Source organism: Carcharodon carcharias, chromosome 36 (assembly GCF_017639515.1).
Source record: "Carcharodon carcharias isolate sCarCar2 chromosome 36, sCarCar2.pri, whole genome shotgun sequence".
NCBI classification, from domain to species: domain Eukaryota; kingdom Metazoa; phylum Chordata; class Chondrichthyes; order Lamniformes; family Lamnidae; genus Carcharodon; species Carcharodon carcharias.
In genome coordinates, this window is record NC_054502.1 from 6932377 (window position 1) to 6948818 (window position 16442).

The 16442-nt window shown below is 46.3% G+C and overlaps 1 protein-coding gene across 2 annotated transcripts in view; it reads left to right on the forward strand.

Annotated features, from left to right (window-relative positions):
* Positions 1-16442, forward strand: part of LOC121272897 (small conductance calcium-activated potassium channel protein 2-like) — a 106654-nt gene that overhangs the window by 19705 nt on the left and 70507 nt on the right. The window lies entirely within an intron of this gene.

Sequence of the window (16442 nt, forward strand, 5' to 3'; positions counted from 1 at the left end):
ACTGTCCCCATCAAACACTCCCAGGACAGGTACAGCACGGGGTTAGATACAGAGTAAATCTCCCTCTACACTGTCCCCATCAAACACTCCCAGGACAGGTACAGCACGGGGTTAGATACAGAGTAAAGCTCCCTCTACACTGTCCCCATCAAACACTCCCAGGACAGGTACAGCACGGGGTTAGATACAGAGTAAAGCTCCCTCTACACTGTCCCCATCAAACACTCCCAGGACAGGTACAGCACGGGGTTAGATACAGAGTAAACTCACTCTACACTGTCCCCATCAAACACTCCCAGGACAGGTACAGCACGGGGTTAGATACAGAGTAAATCTCCCTCTACACTGTCCCCATCAAACACTCCCAGGACAGGTACAGCACGGGGTTAGATACAGAGTAAAACTCCCTCTACACCGTCGCCATCAAACACTCCCAGGACAGGTACAGCACAGGGTTAGATACAGAGTAAAGCTCCCTCTATACTGTCCCCATCAAACACTCCCAGGACAGGTACAGCACGGGGTTAGATACAGAGTAAAGCTCCCTCTACACTGTCCCCATCAAACACTCCCAGGACAGGTACATCATGGGGTTAGATACAGAGTAAAGCTTCCTCTACACTGTCCCCATCAAACACTCCCAGGACAGGTAGAGCACGGGGTTAGATACAGAGTAAATCTCCCTCTACACTGTCCCCATCAAACACTCCCACGACAGGTACAGCACGGGGTTAGATACAGCGTAAAGTTCCCTCTACACCGTCCCCATCAAACACTCCCAGGACAGGTACAGCACGGGGTTAGATACAGAGTAAATCTCCCTTTACACTGTCCCCATCAAACACTCCCAGGACAGGTACAGCACGGGGTTAGATACAGAGTAAACTCCCTCTACACTGTCCCCATTAAACACTCCCAGGACAGGGACAGCATGGGGTTAGATACAGAGTAAATCTCACTCTACACTGTCCCCATCAAACACTCCCAGGACAGGTACAGCACGGGGTTAGATACAGAGTAAAGCTCCCTCTACACTGTCCCCATCAAACACTCCCAGGACAGGTACAGCACGGGGTTAGATACAGAGTAAAGCTCCCTCTACACCGTCCCCATCAAACACTCCCAGGACAGGTAGAGCACGGGGTTAGATACAGAGTAAAGCTCCCTCTACACTGTCCCCATCAAACACTCCCAGGACAGGTACAGCACGGGGTTAGATACAGAGTAAAGCTCCCTCTACACTGTCCCCATCAAACACTCCCAGGACAGGTACGGCACGGGGTTAGATACAGAGTAAAGCTCCCTCTACACTGTCCCCATCAAACACTCCCAGGACAGATACAGCACGGGGTTAGATACAGAGTAAATCTCCCTCTACACTGTCCCCATCAAACACTCTCAGGACAGGTACAGCACGGGGTTAGATACAGAGTAAATCTCCCTCTACGCTGTCCCCATCAAACACTCCCAGGACAGGTACAGCACGGGGTTAGATACAGAGTAAAGCTTCCTCTACACTGTCCCCATCAAACACTCCCAGGACAGGTACAGCATGGGGTTAGATACAGAGTAAATCTCCCTCTACACTGCCCCCATCAAACACTCCCAGGACAGGTACAGCACGGGGTTAGATACAGAGTAAAGCTCCCTCTACACTGTCCCCATCAAACACTCCCAGGACAGGTACAGCACGGGGTTAGATACAGAGTAAATCTCCCTCTACACTGTCCCCATCAAACACTCCCAGGACAGGTACAGCACGGGGTTAGATACAGAGTAAAGCTCCCTCTACACTGTCCCCATCAAACACTCCCAGGACAGGTACAGCACGGGGTTAGATACAGAGTAAAGCTCCCTCTACACTGTCCCCATCAAACACTCCCAGGACAGGTACAGCACGGGGTTAGATACAGAGTAAAGCTCCATCTACACTCCTAGATTATCGGATTTTAGTAATATTATTTTAATGGTAATTGGGCAAAATGTGGAACAATGTTGCTCCTCCTAGAAGTAGAGCTGTGGAACCTTTGTGTCAAAGTGACAGGCTTTAATGTCTCATCCTGAAGATATTTTAGCAGTCTGCTGAGATTTTGTGGTCAAGACTCTGGAGTGGGACTTCAGCCCACAACCTTCTGACTCAGAGTGGAAGGAGCTACCCACTGAGCCACTTCTGACAAGCAGTCCCTGTATTGGGAAAGTGAGTTGGTTTGTTGGAATTTTGTGCAGGGTGGAGAATTGATGGTGATCTGGTGGATTGGAATGGTGGGATGGGTGGGAATGGAAAGTGAGTCCGCCAAATTCTTCGCTTGGGTCAAGTAGGCAAGCTCCCAGAACTAGAAGGCTGCTCAGGAGGAATTTTACAGGAAAGAGGCTTTCAAAGTTGGGGGCTCAGACCCTGAGAGGTGTGGGCATCCCAACTGAGGTTTGTGTTTATCATCATCAAGTTAGTCCCATTGTTGCATGTAATTTTTTTTAGTGTTAACAGTTCTCTTTTGCCTATCCAACACTGGTTTGCAGAGTTGTGGTTGGGGATGATATTGTTTCCAGGTGGTCTCCGGGAATGTGTTCGTGTTTTATTAGGGGCTTGGGGTGGGGGGGGTGTCCCAAACAGCATTGCTTGAAGAGCTCTGTTGCAGGGAGACCAGGGGTCTCAGTTTAAAATCTCATCTGATGGACGGCACTTCTGACAGTGCGGCACACCTTCAGCACTGTAGAGGGAGTGTTGGCTCAGTTTTTTGGTGCTCAGGTTTCTCGGAGCAGGGCAGGGCCATACGTGAGTGAGGCTAAAGAGAAGGGGATGAGTTAGGCAGGAGTCTTAACTAACTTTGACTGATACTGGCAGGAAAGTTCAGCCAAAAAGGCACTCAGGCAAACTAGTAATTAACTGGAACTATCAGAATAAACACAGTGCTCTCTCTTTGTTGACTCCACTCACTTAAGTTCAGCTTTGTTTCCAGGAAGCTGGTTGGGTTCAAACTTCCTGGGATTTTATTTGAAGTGAGCGAGGTTGGCAAGCGGTCTGACCCCATGCAGCACTGTGATGGTGACAGTCACTGCTGTTCTTTATCCTGTGATAACAGAACAAAATCAGGGCAAGGGACAAGGCCTTTTGGCCCATCGAGTTTGAACCAGCTCCCCCAAAGAGCTATCTAGTTAGTCCTCATCCCCTGCTCCCTCCTCATATCCCTGCAGTTTCTCCTCCTTGAAGTATTTACCCAATTCTCTTTTGAAATTTATTACTGAATGCGTATCCACCCACTCTGGTGTAATTATTTTTTGATTTCAATCAGACAACATGATTCAATGGCCTGCCAGGCAGCACAGTTGAACATAAGGGAAGACCCTTCAGTCCAGTGAGCGTCATTGGGCTACTTGACTGCAGGGGGGCATCACAAGTGAGCCTGATATTGTCATGACCATAAGACCTAAGGCATAGGAGCAGAAATTAGGCCATTTGGCCCATCGAGTCTGCTCTGCCATTCAATCATGGCTAATAAGTTTCTCAACCTCATTCTCCTGCCTTCTCCCCGTAACCTTTGATCCCCTTACCAATCAAGAACCCATCTATCTCGGTCTTAAATACACACAATGACCTGGCCTCCACAGCTTCTGTGGCAATGAATTCCATAGATTCACCACTCTCCTCATCTCTGTTTTAAAAGGTCTTCCCTTTACTCTGAGGCTGTGCCCTCAGGTCCTAGTCTCTCCTACTAATGGAAACATCTTCTCCACGTCCACTCTATCCAGGCCTTTCAGTATTCTGTAAGTTTCAATCAGATCCCCCCTCATCCTTCTAAACTCCATCAAGTGCTTGGTCATTGCAGGGGGAAGGGAGTGCAGAAGAGGTCACTGGTAATGGACAGGATTAGGAACACTGGCTGGAACCCTTCGATCACTTGTCATGACATAAGCCAAGTTGATGTGGGCTAGGAATCAAGCCCGTGACCCTCTTGAGACTCAGCCAATAACCTGTGTTGACGTAGTGTTTCCAATGTCATGAAACATCCCCAGCCGCTCAAAAGAGCATTAATAGATAAAATGTGACCCCAAGCCACATGTGAAGATATTGGGTCAGGTGACAAAAAGCTTGGTCAAAGAGGTCAGTTTCAAGGAAATCTTAGAGGAGAGAAGGAGGGAGAGAGAGAGAGAGAGAGAGGTGGGGGGAGGTGGGGGGAGGGGGGCAAGCAGGTTTAGGGAGGGAATTCCAGACCTTAGACCCAGGCAGCTGAAGGCACGACTGCCAATGGTGGAGCGATGGGAACCGGGGGATGCGCGAGAGGCTGGAATTGGAGGAATGCAGAGATCTCGGAGGGTTGTAGGGGTTGGAGGAGGTTACAGAGGTGGGGTCGCAAGGCCATGGAAGGATTTGAAAACAAGGAAGAGGATTTTAAAATCAACTTGCTGCCAGACCGGGTCAATGTAGGTCAGTGCGCAGAGGTGATGGGTGAATGGGGCTTGATGCAGGTTAGGGTATGGGCAGCAGAGGACAGAAATGATGGCTGAGAGACACTCAGTGGTGCCGCCACGTTTTGGAAGAGGGGAGGGGGGGTGGTTTCCAAGGCACTTTCCGTTGATTGTGGCCCCGCCTGAGTAAAGCAGACAGGCGAGCCCAGTGGGAAGCTGTCAAAGCTCCAGAGTCCCTGACAAAGAAGGGGCCCCTTGTCCTGCCTGCCACTATTAATAACAGAGACAGTGTGGGCTCAACCCCATGGGCACTGCCAAACTCCAGGGTCGTGTCCTCCTGCAGAGTTGTTCAGCTCCAGCAACATTTGTTCTGACAAGCAGCCAGGAAGGCCCACCTCTTCAATCACTGGCCTGCTTACCTCTAGCCCACACCCCTCCCACCAAACCAGCAGTGCCACGGGCACAGTTGGAAAAAGGGGGAGGGAGGGAGGGGGAGAGGGGGGGTGGGGGGGGAGGGAGGGAGGACGAAACAGACTTAGAAAGAGATAGTAGCTGAGAAATGGAAATGGTGACCCAGTGAAAAACTTTCAGAAGAAGGATTGAGACATTGTGCAGGTGACAAGAGAGAAAATGACCAGAGTCAAAGACATGGGAATGATGGAATAGGGAATGACAGACGGTTTGCAGAAACAATGGTGAACAGGGAACAATTTTTTGCCGACTATCTTGTACATCAAAGCCTACGGTCTGGCCAAAAAAAATTTCAACTATTTAACCTTTCCTCAGAACTGGAATTCCTGTCACGTGGAATAATCTTCAATGCCTTCCCAGAGGCTTCAAGGGCAGTGAATTCTTTCCCTAAGTTAATGTGACCAGAACTGCACCAAAATTATGATGAATTGAAGTTCACTTACTATTCCATTAATAAAATATTTTCACTTACAGGAACAGCAGAGAAAGATTAAATATTAATAAGTTCTTCTCACAGATTGACTGTGAACACTGATATTACTGAAGAATATCATCCCCCAGGGAAATTCGGGCTTTCTTTACTGAAAAGAGAGAAGCTGGGTCTAGCTCATGGGATTAATAAACCCACCACCCTGCCCTTGCATCTCCCCACCCCATCAAACACTCCCAGGACGGGGTTAGATACAGAGTAAAGTTCCCTCTACACCGTCCCCATCAAACACTCACAGGACAGGTACAGCACGGGGTTAGATACAGAGTAAAGCTCCCTCTACACTGTCCCCATCAAACACTCCCAGGACAGGTACAGCACGGGGTTAGATACAGAGTAAATCTCCCTCTACACTGTCCCCATCAAACACTCCCAGGACAGGTACAGCACGGGGTTAGATACAGAGTAAATCTCCCTCTACACTGTCCCCATCAAACACTCCCAGGACAGGTACAGCACGGGGTTAAATACAGAGTAAATCTCCCTCTACACTGTCCCCATCAAACACTCCCAGGACAAGTACAGCACGGGGTTAGATACAGAGTAAATCTCCCTCTACACCGTCCCCATCAAACACTCCCAGGACAAGTACAGCACGGGGTTAGATACAGAGTAAATCTCCCTCTACACCGTCCCCATCAAACACTCCCAGGACAGGTACAGCACAGGGTTAGATACAGAGTGAATCTCCCTCTACACTGTCCCCATCAAACACTCCCAGGACAAGTACAGCACGGGGTTAGATACAGAGTAAATCTCCCTCTACACTGTCCCCATCAAACACTCCCAGGACAGGTACAGCACGGGTTTAGATACAGAGTAAAGCTCCCTCTACACTGTCCCCATCAAATACTCCCAGGAGAGGTACAGCACGGGGTTAGATAGAGAGTAAAGCTCCCTCTATATTGCCCAATCTCAAGCACTCCTAGGGATGCAGGTTGACTTCCTGCCTCTGGGTGAGAGGGGGGAGGATGACCCTCAATTCTGCAATATTCCCAACTGGACGTCCTGAGTCCCCGAGCAGATCAAGAGTCCCACTGCCATGATAGTTCTTGATGTCTGATGGTAAGCAGCGAGAACTCGGCTCCTGATCTTTCCTTCCTGTGTTGTCAGGAAGCACCTGAGCAATCTGGATCACATCGCCACACCCCTGTTGATTCAGCTGCTTCCTATTTGCACAGAAACGCTGGGATGAGGGAGTGGGAGTCACATGTTGGCAGCCTCCAATTCTCACTGATCTACTTCTCTCTCGGAAGAACTGTGGAATCCCCACCTCCTCCGCCCACCCCGCCCCCTCCAACCTCCCTACAAAATCCAGCTTAGAAATCTTGGCATCACCCGGCACAGTTTCTTGATTAATCAGCTGTGGCTCAGTGGGTAGCACTCTCACTTGCCTCTGAGTCAGAAGATTGTGCATTCAAGCCCCACCACAGGGACTTGAGCACAAGTGAGTGCTGCACTGTCAGAGGTGTGTTCTTTAGGATGAGATATTAAACTGAAGCTCCACCTGCCCTCTCAGGTGGCCACTATTTTGAAAAAGAGTGAGAGAGTTCACCCCAGTTTCCTGGTTACCATTGACCAGAAACTGAACTGGACCAGCCATATAAATACTGTGGCCATAAGTGCAAGTTACAGGCTGGGAAATCTGTGGAGAGTAACTCACCCCCTGACTCCCCAAAGCCTGTCCACCATCTACAAGGCACAAGTCAGGAGTGTGATGGAATACTCCCCACTTGCCTGGATGGGTGCAGCTCCCTCAACACTCAAGAAGCTGAACATTATCCAGGACAAAGCAGCCCCGCTTGATCGGCACCCCATCCACAAACGTTCACTCCCTCCACCACTGATGCACAGTAGCAGCAGTGTGTGTACCATCTACAAGATGGACTGCAGAATTCACCAAGGTTCCTTCAACAGCACCTTCCAAACCCATGACATCTACCACCTAGAAGGACAAGGACAGCATTCACATAGGGAACACCACCAACTGCAAGTTCCCCTCCAAGTCACTCACCATCCTGACTTGGGAATATATCGGCTGCTCCTTCACTGTCGCTGGGTCAAAATCCTGGAATTCCCTCCCATACACCACATAGACTAGAGCGGTTCAAGAAGGCAGCTCACCACCACCTTCTCAAGGGACAACTAGGGATGAGCATTCAGTGCTGGTCTAGTCAGAGATGCCCATATCTCATGAAAGAATAAGAAAAATATTTATCCCTCAACCGACATCACTACAAACAGGTGATCTGGGCATTTATAACATTGCTGTTTGTGGGAGCTTGCTGTGTGTGCAAATTGTCTGCCACATTTCCTCCATTCCAACTATGGCTGCACTTCAGAAATAGTTAAGTGGCTGTAAAACGCTTTGGGATGCTGTCAGGTTGTGAAAGACTAAATCTTTCTCCACCTTCGTTTCCATCCTTTCGACCTTGATGGTCGCTTGCCCTCAAAGGTGTTTCTGCCCTTCATCTGGGTTTCTGAACCAAAATATACCTGCGAGCTTATTGATTTTCTCTTTTCTCGAATCAAAGAATAATACAGTACAGAAGGACATCACTCGGCCCCCATCAGGCCCGTGCTGGCTATTTGAAAGGGCCATCCAATTAGTCCCAATCCCTTCGCACTTCTCCCGCCATGCACATGCTGCGAGAGATAACTGAACTGAGGTCTGACCTCACACATTGAGGGATCTGAATAACAAAACACAGGGGGGTGGGGTGTGGGTGTGTGGGGCTGGGGGGTGTGTGGGGGGGCTGGGGGGCGTGGTGTGCGCAGACAGGCTATATTTAGGGGAGATGGTGGCATAGTGGTAATGTCACTGGAATTGTGATGCAGAGGCTCTGGGGATGTCGGCTGGTGGAAGTTAAATTCAATTAATTTAACAAAAGGGCCGGGAGCTGAATGTTCGCCTCGATGATGGTGACTGGCCCTGCCTGCAGCTGGAATCGTCCAGCGGAAGTCAATGGGCTTTTGGCTGGGCTGCTAGGTCCCACTGCAGTGGGTCCAGAAAACCCCGGCCTATGGAACTACCATCGATTGTTGTAAAAGCCCATCTGGTTCACTAAGGCCCCTTTAGGGAAGGAAACCTGCCGTTCTCACCCGGCCTGGCCTACATGTGACTCCATACTCTTAACCGCCCCTCTGAAACGACCGAGTAAACCATTCAGTTCAAGGGAAATTATGGGTGGGCAATAAATGCTGGCCTTGCCAGTGACACCCACATCCCATCAAAAAATAAAGATAAAAAGATACCTGTGAAGTGCATGCCTCCCTGTACATTTACACTGTTATACCTGTGTAAGGATCAGGGTGATCCTTACCCTGCTGAATAAACAGTGACTCTGTACAGTTACACAGTGAGTGACCCTTACCCTGCTGAATAAACAGTAACTCTGTACAGTTACACAGTGAGTGACCCTTACCCTGCTGAATAAACAGTGACTCTGTACAGTTACACAGTGAGTGATCATTACCCTGCTGAATAAACAGTCACTCTGTACAGTTACACAGTGAGTGACCCTTACCCTGAATAAACAGTAACTCTGTACAGTTACACAGTGAGTGACCCTTACCCGGAATAAACAGTAACTCTGTACAGTTACACAGTGAGTGATCCTTACCCTGCTGAATAAACAGTGACCCTGTACAGTTACACAGTGAGTGATCCTTACCCTGCTGAATAAACAGTGACTCTGTATAGTTACACAGTGAGTGACCCTTACCCTGCTGAATAAACAGTGACTCTGTACAGTTACACAGTGAGTGACCATTACCCTGCTGAATAAACAGTGACTCTGTACAGTTACACAGTGAGTGATCCTTACCCTGAATAAACAGTAACTCTGTACAATGACACAGTGAGTGATCCTTACCCTGCTGAATAAACAGTGACTCTGTACAGTTACACAGTGAGTGATCCTTACCCTGCTGAATAAACAGTGACTCTGTAGAGTTACACAGTGAGTGATCCTTACCCTGCTGAATAAACAGTGACTCTGTACAGTTACACAGTGAGTGATCCTTACCCTGAATAAACAGTAACTCTGTACAGTTACACAGTGAGTGACCCTTACCCTGCTGAATAAACAGTGACTCTGTACAGTTACACAGTGTGTGACCCTTACCTTGCTGAATAAACAGTGACTCTGTACAGTTACACAGTGAGTGACCATTACCCTGCTGAATAAACAGTGACTCTGTACAGTTACACAGTGAGTGATCCTTACCCTGCTGAATAAACAGTGACTCTGTACAGTTACATAGTGAGTGATCCTTACCCTGCTGAATAAACAGTGACTCTGTAGAGTTACACAGTGAGTGATCCTTACCCTGAATAAACAGTAACTCTGTACAGTTACACAGTGAGTGACCATTACCCTGCTGAATAAACAGTGACTCTGTACAGTTACACAGTGAGTGATCCTTACCCTGTTGAATAAACAGTGACCCTGTAGAGTTACACAGTGAGTGATCCTTACCCTGCTGAATAAACAGTGACTCTGTACAGTTACACAGTGAGTGATCCTTACCCTGCTGAATAAACAGTGACTCTGTACAGTTACACAGTGAGTGATCCTTACCCTGAATAAACAGTAACTCTGTACAGTTACACAGTGAGTGATCCTTACCCTGCTGAATAAACAGTGACTCTGTACAGTTACACAGTGAGTGATCCTTACCCTGAATAAACAGTGACTCTGTAGAGTTACACAGTGAGTGATCCTTACCCTGCTGAATAAACAGTGACTCTGTAGGGTTACACAGTGAGTGATCCTTACCCTGCTGAATAAACAGTGACTCTGTACAGTTACACAGTGAGTGATCCTTACCCTGAATAAATAGTAACTCTGTACAGTTACACAGTGAGTGACCCTTACCCTGCTGAATAAACAGTGACTCTGTATAGTTACACAGTGTGTGACCCTTACCTTGCTGAATAAACAGTGACTCTGTACAGTTACACAGTGAGTGACCATTACCCTGCTGAATAAACAGTGACTCTGTACAGTTACACAGTGAGTGATCCTTACCCTGCTGAATAAACAGTGACTCTGTACAGTTACATAGTGAGTGATCCTTACCCTGCTGAATAAACAGTGACTCTGTAGAGTTACACAGTGAGTGATCCTTACCCTGCTGAATAAACAGTGACTCTGTACAGTTACACAGTGAGTGATCCTTACCCTGCTGAATAAACAGTGACTCTGTACAGTTACACAGTGAGTGATCCTTACCCTGCTGAATAAACAGTGACTCTGTACAGTTACACAGTGAGTGACCCTTACCCTGCTGAATAAACAGTGACTCTGTACAGTTACACAGTGAGTGACCCTTACCCTGCTGAATAAACAATGACTCTGTACAGTTACACAGTGAGTGACCATTACCCTGCTGAATAAACAGTGACTCTGTACAGTTACACAGTGTGTGATCCTTACCCTGAATAAACAGTGACTCTGTACAGTTACACAGTGAGTGATCCTTACCCTGAATAAACAGTGACTCTGTACAGTTACACAGTGAGTGATCATTACCCTGCTGAATAAACAGTGACTCTGTACAGTTACACAGTGAGTGATCCTTACCCTGAATAAACAGTGACTCTGTAGAGTTACACAGTGAGTGACCCTTACCCTGCTGACTAAACAGTGACTCTGTAGAGTTACACAGTGAGTGATCCTTACCCTGCTGGATAAACAGTGACTCTGTACAGTTACACAGTGAGTGACCCTTACCCTGCTAAATAAACAGTGACTCTGTACAGTTACACAGTGTGTGACCCTTACCTTGCTGAATAAACAGTGACTCTGTACAGTTACACAGTGAGTGACCATTACCCTGCTGAATAAACAGTGACTCTGTACAGTTACACAGTGAGTGATCCTTACCCTGCTGAATAAACAGTGACTCTGTACAGTTACACAGTGAGTGACCCTTACCCTGAATAAACAGTAACTCTGTACAGTTACACAGTGAGTGACCCTTACCCGGAATAAACAGTAACTCTGTACAGTTACACAGTGAGTGATCCTTACCCTGCTGAATAAACAGTGACCCTGTACAGTTACACAGTGAGTGATCCTTACCCTGCTGAATAAACAGTGACTCTGTATAGTTACACAGTGAGTGACCCTTACCCTGCTGAATAAACAGTGACTCTGTACAGTTACACAGTGAGTGATCATTACCCTGCTGAATAAACAGTGACTGTACAGTTACACAGTGAGTGATCCTTACCCTGAATAAACAGTAACTCTGTACAATGACACAGTGAGTGATCCTTACCCTGCTGAATAAACAGTGACTCTGTACCGTTACACAGTGAGTGATCCTTACCTTGCTGAATAAACAGTGACTCTGTACAGTTACACAGTGAGTGATCATTACCCTGAATAAACAGTGACTCTGTACAGTTACACAGTGAGTGATCCTTACCCTGAATAAACAGTAACTCTGTACAGTTACACAGTGAGTGATCCTTACCCTGAATAAACAGTAACTCTGTACAGTTACACAGTGAGTGACCCTTACCCTGCTGAATAAACAGTGACTCTGTACAGTTACACAGTGAGTGATCCTTACCCTGTTGAATAAACAGTGACCCTGTAGATTTACACAGTGAGTGATCCTTACCCTGCTGAATAAACAGTGACTCTGTACAGTTACACAGTGAGTGATCCTTACCCTGCTGAATAAACAGTGACTCTGTACAGTTACACAGTGAGTGATCCTTACCCTGAATAAACAGTAACTCTGTACAGTTACACAGTGAGTGATCCTTACCCTGCTGAATAAACAGTGACTCTGTACAGTTACACAGTGAGTGATCCTTACCCTGAATAAACAGTAACTCTGTACAGTTACACAGTGAGTGATCCTTACCCTGCTGAATAAACAGTGACTCTGTACAGTTACACAGTGAGTGATCCTTACCCTGAATAAACAGTGACTCTGTACAGTTACACAGTGAGTGATCCTTACCCTGAATAAACAGTAACTCTGTACAGTTACACAGTGAGTGACCCTTACCCTGCTGAATAAACAGTGACTCTGAACAGTTACACAGTGTGTGACCCTTACCTTGCTGAATAAACAGTGACTCTGTACAGTTACACAGTGAGTGATCCTTACCCTGCTGAATAAACAGTGACTCTGTACAGTTACACAGTGAGTGATCCTTACCCTGCTGAATAAACAGTGACTCTGTACAGTTACATAGTGAGTGATCCTTACCCTGCTGAATAAACAGTGACTCTGTAGAGTTACACAGTGAGTGATCCTTACCCTGCTGAATAAACAGTGACTCTGTACAGTTACACAGTGAGTGATCCTTACCCTGCTGAATAAACAGTGACTCTGTACAGTTACACAGTGAGTGATCCTTACCCTACTGAATAAACAGTGACTCTGTACAGTTACACAGTGAGTGACCCTTACCCTGCTGAATAAACAGTGACTCTGTACAGTTACACAGTGAGTGACCCTTACCCTGCTGAATAAACAATGACTCTGTACAGTTACACAGTGAGTGACCATTACCCTGCTGAATAAACAGTGACTCTGTACAGTTACACAGTGTGTGATCCTTACCCTGAATAAACAGTGACTCTGTACAGTTACACAGTGAGTGATCCTTACCCTGAATAAACAGTGACTCTGTACAGTTACACAGTGAGTGATCATTACCCTGCTGAATAAACAGTGACTCTGTACAGTTACACAGTGAGTGATCCTTACCCTGAATAAACAGTGACTCTGTAGAGTTACACAGTGAGTGATCCTTACCCTGCTGAATAAACAGTGACTCTGTACAGTTACACAGTGAGTGACCCTTACCCTGCTGAATAAACAGTGACTCTGTACAGTTACACAGTGAGTGACCCTTACCCTGCTGAATAAACAGTGACTCTGTACAGTTACACAGTGTGTGACCCTTACCTTGCTGAATAAACAGTGACTCTGTACAGTTACACAGTGAGTGACCATTACCCTGCTGAATAAACAGTGACTCTGTACAGTTACACAGTGAGTGATCCTTACCCTGCTGAATAAACAGTGACTCTGTACAGTTACATAGTGAGTGATCCTTACCCTGAATAAACAGTGACTCTGTACAGTTACACAGTGAGTGACCCTTACCCTGCTGAATAAACAATGACTCTGTACAGTTACACAGTGAGTGATCCTTACCCTGCTGAATAAACAGCGACTCTGTACAGTTACACAGTGAGTGATCCTTACCCTGCTGAATAAACAGTGACTCTGTACAGTTACACAGTGAGTGACCCTTACCCTGCTGAATAAACAGTGACTCTGTACAGTTACACAGTGAGTGACCATTACCCTGCTGAATAAACAGTGACTCTGTACAGTTACACAGTGTGTGATCCTTACCCTGAATAAACAGTGACTCTGTACAGTTACACAGTGAGTGATCCTTACCCTGAATAAACAGTGACTCTGTACAGTTACACAGTGAGTGATCATTACCCTGCTGAATAAACAGTGACTCTGTACAGTTACACAGTGAGTGATCCTTACCCTGTTGAATAAACAGTGACCCTGTAGAGTTACACAGTGAGTGATCCTTACCCTGCTGAATAAACAGTGACTCTGTACAGTTACACAGTGAGTGATCCTTACCCTGCTGAATAAACAGTGACTCTGTACAGTTACACAGTGAGTGATCCTTACCCTGAATAAACAGTAACTCTGTACAGTTACACAGTGAGTGATCCTTACCCTGCTGAATAAACAGTGACTCTGTACAGTTACACAGTGAGTGATCCTTACCCTGAATAAACAGTGACTCTGTAGAGTTACACAGTGAGTGATCCTTACCCTGCTGAATAAACAGTGACTCTGTAGAGTTACACAGTGAGTGATCCTTACCCTGCTGAATAAACAGTGACTCTGTACAGTTACACAGTGAGTGATCCTTACCCTGAATAAATAGTAACTCTGTACAGTTACACAGTGAGTGACCCTTACCCTGCTGAATAAACAGTGACTCTGTATAGTTACACAGTGTGTGACCCTTACCTTGCTGAATAAACAGTGACTCTGTACAGTTACACAGTGAGTGACCATTACCCTGCTGAATAAACAGTGACTCTGTACAGTTACACAGTGAGTGATCCTTACCCTGCTGAATAAACAGTGACTCTGTACAGTTACATAGTGAGTGATCCTTACCCTGCTGAATAAACAGTGACTCTGTAGAGTTACACAGTGAGTGATCCTTACCCTGCTGAATAAACAGTGACTCTGTACAGTTACACAGTGAGTGATCCTTACCCTGCTGAATAAACAGTGACTCTGTACAGTTACACAGTGAGTGATCCTTACCCTGCTGAATAAACAGTGACTCTGTACAGTTACACAGTGAGTGACCCTTACCCTGCTGAATAAACAGTGACTCTGTACAGTTACACAGTGAGTGACCATTACCCTGCTGAATAAACAATGACTCTGTACAGTTACACAGTGAGTGACCATTACCCTGCTGAATAAACAGTGACTCTGTACAGTTACACAGTGTGTGATCCTTACCCTGAATAAACAGTGACTCTGTACAGTTACACAGTGAGTGATCCTTACCCTGAATAAACAGTGACTCTGTACAGTTACACAGTGAGTGATCATTACCCTGCTGAATAAACAGTGACTCTGTACAGTTACACAGTGAGTGATCCTTACCCTGAATAAACAGTGACTCTGTAGAGTTACACAGTGAGTGACCCTTACCCTGCTGACTAAACAGTGACTCTGTAGAGTTACACAGTGAGTGATCCTTACCCTGCTGAATAAACAGTGACTCTGTACAGTTACACAGTGAGTGACCCTTACCCTGCTAAATAAACAGTGACTCTGTACAGTTACACAGTGTGTGACCCTTACCTTGCTGAATAAACAGTGACTCTGTACAGTTACACAGTGAGTGACCATTACCCTGCTGAATAAACAGTGACTCTGTACAGTTACACAGTGAGTGACCCTTACCCGGAATAAACAGTAACTCTGTACAGTTACACAGTGAGTGATCCTTACCCTGCTGAATAAACAGTGACCCTGTACAGTTACACAGTGAGTGATCCTTACCCTGCTGAATAAACAGTGACTCTGTATAGTTACACAGTGAGTGACCCTTACCCTGCTGAATAAACAGTGACTCTGTACAGTTACACAGTGAGTGATCATTACCCTGCTGAATAAACAGTGACTCTGTACAGTTACACAGTGAGTGATCCTTACCCTGAATAAACAGTAACTCTGTACAATGACACAGTGAGTGATCCTTACCCTGCTGAATAAACAGTGACTCTGTACAGTTACACAGTGAGTGACCATTACCCTGCTGAATAAACAGTGACTCTGTACAGTTACACAGTGTGTGATCCTTACCCTGAATAAACAGTGACTCTGTACAGTTACACAGTGAGTGATCCTTACCCTGAATAAACAGTGACTCTGTACAGTTACACAGTGAGTGATCATTACCCTGCTGAATAAACAGTGACTCTGTACAGTTACACAGTGAGTGATCCTTACCCTGAATAAACAGTGACTCTGTAGAGTTACACAGTGAGTGACCCTTACCCTGCTGACTAAACAGTGACTCTGTAGAGTTACACAGTGAGTGATCCTTACCCTGCTGAATAAACAGTGACTCTGTACAGTTACACAGTGAGTGACCCTTACCCTGCTAAATAAACAGTGACTCTGTACAGTTACACAGTGTGTGACCCTTACCTTGCTGAATAAACAGTGACTCTGTACAGTTACACAGTGAGTGACCATTACCCTGCTGAATAAACAGTGACTCTGTACAGTTACACAGTGAGTGACCCTTACCCGGAATAAACAGTAACTCTGTACAGTTACACAGTGAGTGATCCTTACCCTGCTGAATAAACAGTGACCCTGTACAGTTACACAGTGAGTGATCCTTACCCTGCTGAATAAACAGTGACTCTGTATAGTTACACAGTGAGTGACCCTTACCCTGCTGAATAAACAGTGACTCTGTACAGTTACACAGTGAGTGATCATTACCCTGCTGAATAAACAGTGA